The 12918-nt window shown below is 39.1% G+C and overlaps 1 long non-coding RNA gene across 1 annotated transcript; it reads right to left on the bottom strand.

Moving 5' to 3' along the window:
• Positions 1-1722: 1722 nt before the first annotated feature.
• Positions 1723-3661, bottom strand: LOC138900721 (uncharacterized). The gene is made up of 2 exons (XR_011411922.1): positions 3214-3661; positions 1723-2098 (listed from the first exon to the last, which is right to left on the bottom strand). It is a non-coding gene; the product is annotated as an uncharacterized lncRNA (long non-coding RNA).
• Positions 3662-12918: the final 9257 nt, after the last annotated feature.

Below are 12918 nucleotides of genomic sequence, written 5' to 3'. Positions count from 1 at the left end.
TTTTCTCTGCTTATTCAACTAATCCACCCTAAAGCCGGTCAACATGCAAGCCTCCCAAATAAAGTAACATGTAGCCTGTCTTATACGGATCCGGCCCCTGTGCCGAGTTTCGCTAAGTCAAATGCACGTGATGCAAATAAAGCGAACCTACTAGGGATATCCGGCATGAGGTATGTTCTTCTAGGTTTAAATCCTGATGGAGAAGGTGTCTAGACTGACTTACTCGAGCGGACAACCCGAGCCGAGGAGCGTCAAGCGTCGCCAGTAGTAGAACAGCACTGACTAGCTAACGGCTCTCCCGCCTAAACACGTGTGAGTAAATCCTTCACCAGAAGCTGGTAGGCTAACTGGCTTTATCTCAAGACAGAAATTTTGTGATGCTGGTAGGCAAACACAACATAACTAATTATCAGAAGACTCAGAGGGATGCGAGAGAAGATACAATTTATATGTACAGTTCAACAATATCAAAACGGTAAAAACTCGACAAGTAACACATTAGGCCCAAATAAATCACAATATATACAAAAATTAATTAAGCCAAATAAAGTCAATGTACAAGCTCGAATTCTTGAATTTTCCAGCAGAGTCACCAGAGCTGTCACACCCCTTTTTCTACCCACAAGGTAATATTGTGGGGATTAAAGAATTTTTCCAATTAAAGTGACAAAATTGAGTAGGGATTATTTTATTTACAGAGTCACCACTTGAAATTGATTTTTATTGGTGTTCCAAGTCACCTTTTATTTGAATCCCTAATCAAAGGAAGATTTGACTCTATTATTATTGGTCTGCGAAAACAAAGTCCAGGTAAGGAATTCTGTTAACCGGGGAGAAGGTGTAAGGCATTCCCCGAATCCGTGGTTCTAGCACGGTCACTTTTATTGACTAAAATTTGGCTTGAATTATTTTTGGATAAAGTGTGTATTATTTGCCTTAAGTTACTATTGTCTAGTACCGCTTAATAATTAATAATTTTGGCCTAGGAGCGTGCAAGCACACAAGGTCCTTCTTTGATTATATGTATTAAAACAAAGAACGTGTCGGTACACATGGTTTAAATACAATTAATATTGAAGAGTCAAGGAGCGGGAATGCACACATGACTACTTTATTAATATAAAAATTAATAATAACGACCAAGGACCGTGTATGAACACATGGTCTACATCTCAAACGTGCCTAAAATTGCCTATCGCTTAAATTAATTAAAAAAGCGCTTCTTTTTTATATTTATTACTTGTTCGACTGAAAAAATAATAATATTATTATTAAAAATAATTTTCACTAATGCAAGACTTTAAACCCGGGTAAACTTATGTTAAACTTTTATGGTATTGGGCCACTTATTTTATTTAACAAAAGATAATTTATTGGTTTTAAAGAAAATGCCCATCTTACTTTCTATTGTCATTGGACCTACAAATTTTAGCTTATTTGGTCCATGTTGCTTAAGAGCCTCGATGACCGAGACAACACAAAATAACAAGTATTCTTCTAAGCCCAAATTGCTTCTTACGTTGATGTCCAAACTAAAAATTATTTTTTTCATAAAAGAAACTTACATGCTAATTATTATCTTTTATCTTCTTAACCAACTTATTTCTTAAAGACTAACATAATATTTCTACTCACCTACACCAACATGGCACTAATCAAACTACACTCATTAACAACATAAAAATCATGACTAAATATAAAAACTACAAAAAACGGTAATACTTCAATGCTAAAGAGAAGAACTATATTAAGTATAACATTATGTTGACTATAATTTAAAGCATCAAAATATTTGAAGTTAGAAGTCTTTCTTAGATAATTATACATGAACCATGAAAGTAACTCACGGAAAAAAAAAAAGAAGCCCAAACTAAACAAACATGGTTAAATTGGGGTCTTTATCTTTTCCTTAAACTAAGCAATCTTAACCGAATGCAATTTCAATCACATATATAAAGAAGAAAACGATAATTTAACTAATCTTTAACAGATTTACATAATGATAATACTAATATAACATTCATCTTGAAACAAAATCAGATCCAATATGTTCCATCAACCAAACCGGGATCAAATCCTTCTTATTATCATCAAGAATCTGCAATATAAGAATTTGAAAGTTACCTGGTTTGTAGAATAATAAAATACAGCAGTGCAGCAACAAAAAACTCAGCAGCAAATACAGTAGAAACATCAGCAACTCAAGTGTTAAGACAACCCAGAAAACTCAACAAAGATGCTTGAAACTGGTAGCTATCAACTTCACAAATTGCCTAAGGGATCTTTTTATTTTTCTCGAGGTTTTTGCACTCCAATAATCCTCACAAAATACTGAAATTTCAGCTTGTTATATGTATTAAGCTGCTGATTTTTCTCAAAGATATATGTCTTTTTTGCAACTCTCCAAGATGTGTTTAAGTATAAGATAGAGTGTCCCCCTTTTCAGTGAGTAAGGAACTCTGCATTCTAAGTGTAAGACAGTCCCTTTTATAGGAGAAAAACAGCCCTTTCAATAGGCAAATAAAGTTAGATTTTTGGACAGATTTTGGTTCACCAAAGATCTGTCCAAAAGACTGACTTTGTGTGCTAAACACTGTTAAGATCTGTCCCAAAGGTGAAAGGACAACCTGAAAATCTGCTGTATCAGAAGCAAGGAGAAAAAATGTCCTTTCAGCCACCCTACTAGTAAAAGTAAGCTACTATACCCTATTTTGTGATAAAATAAACTAAACTTCAGATTTTAAACATCAACAACAAACTACTTGCTCAACACAAATCAAACTTGGACAACTATGAACTGACAAAGCATAGACGAGACTAAAAACGTAATTGAACTAAGTATTAAAACCAACTTGATGGGAATGAATTGGATTTGTGCAAACTAATTACTAAACAAATGACTAAATTCACAAACTAATTCTCAAAACAGAACGAGCATCGTTAATAATCGAACAACGACTAACAACAACTAAATAATAGACTAACTAAGTGAACGATTTAATTAATACACTAAAGATCATATTTAAATTAATAACGAATCTAACAAATCACTAAACTAAATAGAGATAGCTAATTAAATAAACCTAACTTGAAACTCTAATTAACAAGAAATAACCAAAACAGAAAAAAAATAAATAAATATATATAAAAAATCAGAAACTAATCTACTAAATAAAAAAAATCAGAAATTAATTAAAGAGATGACGATTATACCTAACAAGTATGCTTGAAGCCGAAAAATAGCTAAAACGGGGGTTCAGGGCATTTTGGCGGTGGTGAGGCGGTGGAGCCGTGGCGGCGACGGGGATTTTGGGGGTGAAATGGGTAGGAAAAGATAGGTCTCGTGGAGCTCTATCCATTCATGTATGTGTTGTAGGGTGATGTTGGCCGGAGCTTCAAGAATTTGGACCAAAAAGTGGCGGCTAAAGTTTCTTAGATCTAAAATTCAAGGAGTTTGAGGGTTTTTTGAAGGAATTGGTTTGGAGATATGGGAAGAGAAGGTTGTGGAGATTATATGGTGTTAATTTGGAGGTGTTTGGAGGTGGTCCGCCGCCGGTGGGTGATTTCCGGCGGCGGCGGCGGCGGTGGAGAGAAGAGAGAGAAGAGAGAGAAGAGAGAGAGAGAGAGAGAGAGAGAAGAGAGAAAGAGTTATGGGTGAAATGAGGAAAAGTTTCAGATTTTTGAGGCTTTAAATACCTCTTGAGAGATCAAATACGGACCATTAGATCAATGAGTGATCAATGGGTGAGATTTAATCTTGGGTCACTTAATGAAACGACGTAGTTTTGAGGCAAAACTACGTCGTTCCGGACCCTTTCAAAGGCAGCCCCTTATCTTGCACTTTTGGCCACTTTCTCTTTCAAATTTGGCCCAATTTCTTTCTTAATCCTACTTATTAAACTAAATTTACACAAACAAATAAATTAATTAAGTAACTTATTCTAATGATCAATTAACTAGATTAATTCACCAATTGAATAGTTAGTTAATTCCTAAAATGCACAAATAAAGAAAGAACTATTTTTTGGTATTTTTATGATAGGAAATATGCAATCAAAGACACAAAAAATTGGGAAATATAATTAAAGCAACAAAATACTAATGACTTTAGGAGGTGTTAAAATAGTACAAAAATTAGGTATTCACAAATATTTGGCAAAGAATATGGGAGAAATAATTATTATAATAATTAATTTATGATTTAAAATAATTTATGATTTTTCAATTAATTATGCAAATAATTAATTTGACGACGTATAGACACTCGTCACCTCGCCTATACGTCGTTCACACGCATTTCACAGAACAAATAATTTAAGGATTCTATTCCCTCAAGTCAAGATTAACCACGACACTTACCTCGTTTTGTAAATTCCAATCAATTATTCAACCACAACTTTTCCTTTTAAATTTGCCTCCGAAAGCTTCAAATCTATTCACAAACAATTCAATATATTCAATACTAATCATAGGAAATAATTCCATATGAATTTACACATTTTCCGGATAAAAATTCGAAATACATTAAAATATTTGACAATGAGACCCACGTCTCAAATCCCGAAAAAACTCACGAAATCCGAACACCCGTTCCGATACGAGTTCAACCATATAAAATTTGTCCAATTCCGATATCAAATGGACCTTCAAATCTTAAATTTTGGTTTTTGGAAGATTTTTAAAAAATCTGATTTTTCTTCCATAAATTCACGGATTCATGATATAAACGAGTATGGAATCATAAAATATAATCAATATAGGATACGGAATACTTACCCCAATATTTTTCCGTGAACATCGCCCAAAAATCGTCTTACCCGAGCTCAAAAATGGGAAGGAGTTGAAAATGGGTCGAAACCCCATTTCTAGAACTTAAGTTCTGTTTCTAGGATTTTACCCTTTGCGAACGCGGTCAGTGCCTCGCGTTCGCGAAGCACAAATTTGCGCTGTCCAATTTTATTCTTCGCGAATGCGAGGGCTACCTCGCGAACGTGATGCTTGTCTGGCTTGGCCTTCGCAAACGCGAGATGCTCTTCGCGAACGCGAAGGCTAATTTTCCTGGCCAACCTCTTTCCCTTCGCGAACGCGGGGATTCGATCGCGAATGCGAAGCTTTGCACCTCAACCCTTCCCGAACGCGTTCCCTTAGTCGCGAACGCGAAGCACAAAAAGTGCCAGTCCAAATTTCCTCTTTGCGAATGCGAGACTCCCTCGCGAACGCGAAGAAGGAAACCAGAAACAGATTTCTGCAGTTTTCTTAAGTCCAACAATGATCCGTTAACCACCCGAAATCAACCCGAGCCCTCGGGGCTCCAAACCAAACATGCACCCAAGTCCTAAAATATCATACGAACTTGCTCGCACGATCAAATCGCCAAAATAACACATAGAACTATGATTCGGACATCAAATCAAAGGAAGTTTTCAAGAAAACTTTAAAAGTTATATTTTTTTAAAACCGGACGTCCGGATCACGTCAAATCAACTTCGATTCTCACCAAATTCGGCAAACAAGTCATAAATATTATAATGGACCTACACCGGGCTCTGGAACCAAAATACGGACCCGAGGTCAATAAATCCAACATCAATAATTTCTTAGAAATCATTAAACTTTCAAGCTTTTAATTTTTCTTCAAAATTCCATATCTCGAGCTAGGGACTTCGGAATTCGATTCCGGGCATACACCCAAGTCCTAAATCATGATACGGACCTACCGAAATTGTCAAAACACTGATCCGGATCCGTTTGCTCAAAATGTTGACCAAAGTCAACTCAGTTGAGTTTTAAAGCTTTATTTCACATTTTAATCCATTTTTCACATAAAAACTTTCCGGAAAAATTTATGGACTGCGCACGCAAGTCGAGAAATGATAAATGGTGCTTTTCGAGGTCTTAGAACACATAATTACTTATTAAATTTAAAGATGACGTTTTGGGTCATCACATTCTCCACCTCTAAAACAAGCGTTCGTTCTCGAACGGAGTTAGAAAAAGTACCTGAGTTGGAGAAAAGGTGTGGATATATACTCCGCATGTCCGACTCGGACTCCTAGGTAGATGCCTCTACCAGTTGACCTTTTCATTGCACCCGAACCGAAGGATAACTCTTAGACCTCAACTGTCGGACCTGCCGGGCTAGAATAGCCACCGGCTCTTCCTCGTAAGTCAAATCTTTGTCCAATTGGACTGAGCTGAAATCTAACACATGGGACGGATCACCATGATATTTTTAGAGCATAGACACATGGAACACCGGATGAACCGCTGATAAACTAGGTGGTAATGCAATCCTGTAGGCTACTTCACCCACCCTTTCAAGAATTTCAAAGGGTCCGATATACCTAGAGCTCAACTTGCCCTTCTTTCCGAACCTCATTACACCTTTCATAGGTGAAACCCGGAGCAGTATTCTTTCTCCAACCATGAATGCAATATCACGAACTTGACTGTCGGCATAACTCTTTTGCCTAGATTGAACTGTGCGAAGTCGATCCTGAATAATCTTGACCTTATCCAAGGCATCCTGTACCAAATCGATACCCAACAACCGAGCCTCTCCTAGTTCAAACCAACCAACTGGTGATCGGCATCGCCTTCCATATAATGCCTCATATGGAGCCATCTGAATGCTCGATTGGTAGCTATTATTATAAGCAAACTCCGCAAGTGGCAAGAAATGATCCCAAGAACCTCCAAAGTCTATAACACAAGCGCGAAGCATATCTTCCAATATCTGAATAGTGCGCTCTGACTGTCCGTCTGTCTGTGGATGAAATGTTGTACTCAACTCCACCCGTGTGCCTAACTCACGCTGTACAGCCCTCCAGAAATATGAGGTAAACTGCGTACCTCGATCTGAAATAATAGACACGGGCACACCGTGAAGGCGGACAATCTCACGAATGTAAATTTTAGCTAACCTCTCTGAAGAATAGGTAACTGCCACTGGAATAAAATGTGCTGACTTGGTCAACCTGTCCACTATGACCCAAACTGCATCAAATTTTCTCTGAGTCTGTGGGAGCCCAACAACAAAATCCATAGTGATACGCTCCCACTTTCACTCAGGAATTTCTAACTTCTGAAGCAAACCACTAGGTCTCTGATGCTCGTGCTTAACTTGCTGACAATTCAGACACCGAGCTACATATGCAACTATATCCTTTTTCATTCTCCTCTACCAATAATTTTGCCGCAAATCTTGATACATTTTAGCGGTACCTGGATGAATAGAATACCTGGAACTGTGTGCCTCTTCAAGAATTAATTCACGAAGTCCATCCACATTAGGCACACAAATACGGCCCTGCATTCGTAGAACACCATCTTCCCCTATAGTAACCTGTTTGGCATTACTGTGCCACACCGTGTCCTTAAGGACAAGTAAGTGAGGGTCATCATACTGCCTCTCTCTGATGCGCTCATATAAAGAAGACCGAGCGAATGTGCAAGCTAGAACCCGACTGGGTTCTGAAACATCTAACCTCACGAAATGATTAGCCAAAGTCTGAACATCTGCAGCTAATGGCCTCTCACCGACCGGAATATACGCAAGATTGCCCATACTCACAGCCTTTCTACTCAAGGCATCGGCCACCACATTGGCCTTTCCGGGGCGATACAAAATGGTGATATCATAGTCTTTCAACAACTCTAACCATTTTCTCTGCCTCAAATTAAGATCCTTTTGTTTGAACAAATACTGAAGGCTACTATGATCAGTAAATACCTCACACGAGACACCGTAGAGGTAATGCCTCCAAATCTTCAGCGCATGAACAATGGCTGCCAATTCTAAGTCATGAACAGGATAATTCTTCTCGTGAACTTTCAAATGCCGCGACGCATATGTAATTACCTTGCCATCTTGCATTAGTACTGCACCAAGCCCAATGTGGGATGCGTCACAATATACCGTATACGATCCTGAACCTGTGGGTAATACCAAAACTGGCGCCGTAGTCAAAGCGGTCTTGAGCTTCTGAAAGCTCATCTCACACTCGTCTAACCATATGAATGGGACAACTTTCTGGGTCAATCTGGTCAATGGGTTTGCTATGGATGAAAACCCTTCCACGAACCGACGATAATAACTTGCTAAACCTAGGAAACTCCGGATCTCTGTAACTGAAGTAGGTCTAGGCCAATTCTGAATAACCTCAATCTTCTTAGGATCCACCTTTATGCCTTCTGCCGATACAACATGCCCCAAAAAGGCAACTGGGTCTAACCAAAACTCACATTTTGAAAACTTGGCATATAACTGATTATTCTTCAAAGTGTGAAGCACACTTCGAATATGCTGCTCATGCTCCTCTCGACTACTGGAGTAAATTAAGATATCATCAATGAAGACAACCATAAAAGAGTCCAAATAAGGCTTAAACACCCGATTCATCAAATCCATAAATACTACTGGAGCATTTGTCAACCCAAATGACATCACTAGGAACTCGTAATGCCCATACCGAGTCCGAAAAACTGTCTTAGGGACATCAAATGCCATAATCTTCAACTGATGGTAACCAGATCTCAAATCAATCTTCGAAAATGCCTTGACACCCTGAAGCTGATCAAATAAGTCATCAATTCTTGGCAGCAGATATTTGTTTTTGATAGTAGCCTTGTTCAACTGCCGATAGTCTATACACATCCGCATAGAGCCATCTTTCTTCTTTACAAATAATACCAGTGCACCCCAGGGCAAGACACTGGGTCTAATGAATCCCTGATCAAGCAAGTCTTGTAACTGCTCTTTTAATTCTTTCAACTCTGGCGGGGCCATACGGTATGGTGGAATAGAAATGAGCTGGGTGCCCGGAACCAAATCAATATAGAAGTCAATATCTCTGTCGGGTGGCATCCCTGATAGATCTGCAGGAAATACTTCTGAGAATTCACGAACAACTGGTACTGAGTCCATAGAAGGGACATCCGCATTGGGATCGCGAATATAAGCCAAATAGGCTAGACACCCTTTCTCTACCATACGCCGAACTTTCATATAAGAAATAACCCTACTGGCAGAATGGCCAGGAGTTCCTTTCCACTCTAACTGAGGTAACCCCAGCATAGCTAGGGTCACTGTCTTGGCATGACAGTCCAATATAGCATAATAAGGAGACAGCCAATCCATACCCAAGATGACATCAAAATCTACCATATCAAGAAGTAGAAGATCCACACTAGTCTCAAGATTACCAATAGTAACCACACACGAATGATAGACATGATCTACTACAACAGAGTCTCCCACCGGTGTAGATACACACACAGAAGCACTCAGAGAATCACAAGGCACAACCAAATATGAAGAAAAATAGGAGAACACATAGGAATAAGTAGATCCTGGATCAAATAGAACTGAAGCATCTCTATGGCAAACTGGAATAATACCTGTGATCACAGCATCAGATGACTCGGCCTCAGGCCTAGCTGGAAAAGCATAAAATCGAGGCTGGGCCCCACCACTCTGAATTGTATCTCTGGAACGGCCTCTAACTGGCTGGCCTCCACCTCTAACGATCTAACCTCTACCTCTAATGGCCTGACCTCCACCTCTAGCTGCTTGACCCCTACCTCTAGATGGCTGAGCATGCGGTGAAGTAACCGATGCCGGTATGATGGAACGAGAATCCTGCCGAGATCTGTTACTCGCCAATCTAGGGAAATACCTCCTGATGTGACCAATGTTCCCAACCTCGTAACACCCGTCCTGATGCCGTGGCTGCTGAAGCTGAAGCTGACCCAAATGGGCCGGATAACCACTGTAGTAACTCTGGAGTGGTGGTGCTCTGATAGGAGCTAAATGTGCACTGAATACTGGCTGCCCAGAGTAAGGCATAATAGGACAGTGACTCCCTGAAGCACCGGGAGATGCATGAAGTGCTGAATGAAACGGTCTGGGAGGATGACCCCTACCAAAATTACCATTGTCTCCAGACGAGGCACCGCTGAAACCACCGAACTAACGAGGCCTCTTATCAGACCTCTGCCATCTCTCCCGTGCAAGAACCATCTCGATCCTCCTGGCGACATTAGCAGCCGCCTGAAAAGAAATCTCACTTCCGGTTTCCTTGGCCATTTGAAGTCTGAGAGGGTGAGTGAGTTCCTCAATAAACCTACTCTCTCTCTCTCTCTCTCCGTAGGTGGTAAAAGGAGAGCATGACGGGCCAAATCCACAAAACGGGACTCATACTGAGTAACAGTCATACTGCCCTGCTGTAGACACTCAAATTACTTGCGGAATTCCTCTCTCAGTGTGATAGGGAGGAACTTCTCCAGAAATAGCTGAGAGATCTGCTCCCAGGTAAGTGCAGATGATCCGACTGGTCGGGTCAATGTGTAATCTCTCCACCACCTCTTGGCGGACATACCACAAGTACCAACCTTATCCTCTACAAAATCTCAGGCTTTAAGCATGTGTAAATTTTGGGAGAACCTTTCAGTACCACATATATACATTTCAGGCCAAAACTGATATAACACATGACTCGCAATCCATTCATTGATAGTGGACTTCCCCACTCAGCGCGAAGTCATAGTTCACCAGGTCCGATGGTCCACAATATTAACCTTCACAACTCGTATAAATCAACCAGATGCCAAGGTACGTTGCACCCCCCACATTATTCACTGGGTGATCTCTTTATACGTCCGCATCTTCAGTCAGAAACCACACGTTGAGGCAATGTTTGAGTATCTCTGGCTCCCTTGTAGTTCATCTGCGGCATCACGAACCATCGACGCACAACTGATACCGAGTGCGCAATGTCATACACGAGTAGATACAAAGGAATATGAGATATAGGTTTCAAGCAAAATAAATGCTGCACGATAAGGAATGAAAGAGGTGATATTATTCCTAAATTTCATAGCCTCTGAGAGATAAGTACAAACGTCTCTGTATCGATCCTTCAGACTCTACTAAGCTTGCTCGTGACTCGTGAGACCTATGTGACCTAGTGCTCTGATACCAACTGTCACGACCCAAAATTCCCACATTCGGACAGTGATGGTGCCTAACATTTCACTTGTTAGGCAAGCCAATGTTAGAATAATATTAACCATTTTAAAAATAATTTTAAATTTATTAATAACAAGAAAATAAATGCGGAAGCAAAGTTTGAAATATAGTAAAATAATCCATCAAAACAACGGTGACTAAATATCATCCCAGAATTGGTGTCACAAGTGCACGAGCTTTTAGAATAAATATAAATAAAGGTCTGAATAAAATAAAGCTGTCTGGAAACAAACACACAGCTAAAGTAAAGTAGACGGGGACTTCAGAACTGCGAACACCGTGCAGTTATACATCAAGTCTCCTCTGAATAGCTGAAATCCGAGCAAGTCTACGGTACGCCGCTGGGACCAACTCCAAAATCTGCACAAGAAATGCAGAGTGTAGTATCAGTACAACCGATCCCATGTACTGGTAGGTGTTGATCCTAACCTCGACGAAGTAGTGACGAGGCTAAGGTAGGTCACTTACATTACCTGTACACAATATTAGAAATAACAACAATAATAGAAATAAATCAAATAACTCATTTATAATAATTGAAGCCAACTCAGCAGTCATAACCAATTATCATTTCCATCAATTCAGTTGTAGCGTGCAACCCGCTCTCATAATATATTCATATTCAATTCTGTTGCGGCGTGCAACCCGATCCTTCAATATGGACTCTTAATAAGTTTGTTGCAGCGTGCAACCCGATCCTCCAATATAGACTTTTAATAAGTCTGTTGCAGCGTGCAACCCGATCCTCCAATATATTCATTATAATCAATTCTGTTGCGGTGTGCAACCCGCTCCTCCAGTATATTCATTTACCAATTCTTATAGAAGGAATTTCCCCCAATAAATGCAATAATTAACATGAAATTATAAGACAACAAGCATACAATAATTATGATTTATTCATGAAATAGACAATGTCAAATAGCAAATTATTATAGAAATCAGGGAGAAAATAGGTAGTTTAACATTTAATATGCTAAATGTCAAATAACAATTAAGACACATAATTCAAGTAGCATGTAACAATTAATGCAGGAATTCAAGAATTAATATTTAGCAAAGAATAGAGGAGAAACAACTATTATAATAATTAATTCATGATTTAAAATAATTTATGATTTTTTAAGTAATTATGCAAACAATTAATTTGACGACGTATAGACACTCGTCACCTCGCCTATACGTCGTTCACATGCATTTCACATAACAAATAATTTAAGGGTTCTATTCCCTCAAGTCAAGGTTAACCACGACACTTACCTCGCTTTGTAAATTTCAATCAATTATTCAACCACAACTTTTCCTTATAAATTTTCCTCCAAAAGCTTCAAATCTATTCACAAACAATTCAATATATTCAATACTAATCATAGGAATTAATTCCATATGAATTTACATATTTTTCGGAAAAAAATCCGAATTTATTAAAATATTCGACAGTGGGACCCACGTCTCAAATCCTGGAAAAACTCATGAAATCCGAATACCCGTTCCGATACGAGTTCAACCATATAAAATTTGTCCAATTCCGATATCAAATGGACCTTCAAATCTTAAATTTTCGTTTTTGGAAGATTTTTGAAAAATCTGATCTTTCTTCCATAAATTCACGGATTCATGATATAAACGAGTATGGAATCATGAAATATAATCAATATAGGATAAGGAACACTTACCCCAATATTTTTCTGTGAAAATCGCCCAAATATCATCTTACCCGAGCTAAAAAATGGGAAGGAGTTGAAAATGGGTTGAAACCCCATTTCTAGAACTTAAGTTCTGTTTCTAGGATTTTATCCTTCGCGAACGCGGTCAGTGCCTCGCGTTCGCGAAGCACAAATTTGTGTTGTCCAATTTTACTCTACGCGAACGCGAGGGCTACCTCGCGA

Source organism: Nicotiana tomentosiformis, chromosome 11 (genome assembly GCF_000390325.3).
Source record: "Nicotiana tomentosiformis chromosome 11, ASM39032v3, whole genome shotgun sequence".
In the NCBI taxonomy this organism is placed as follows: Eukaryota; Viridiplantae; Streptophyta; class Magnoliopsida; order Solanales; family Solanaceae; genus Nicotiana; species Nicotiana tomentosiformis.
The sequence above is the reverse complement of the archived record's forward strand: the minus strand, read 5'-3'. Positions and strand labels throughout refer to the sequence as shown.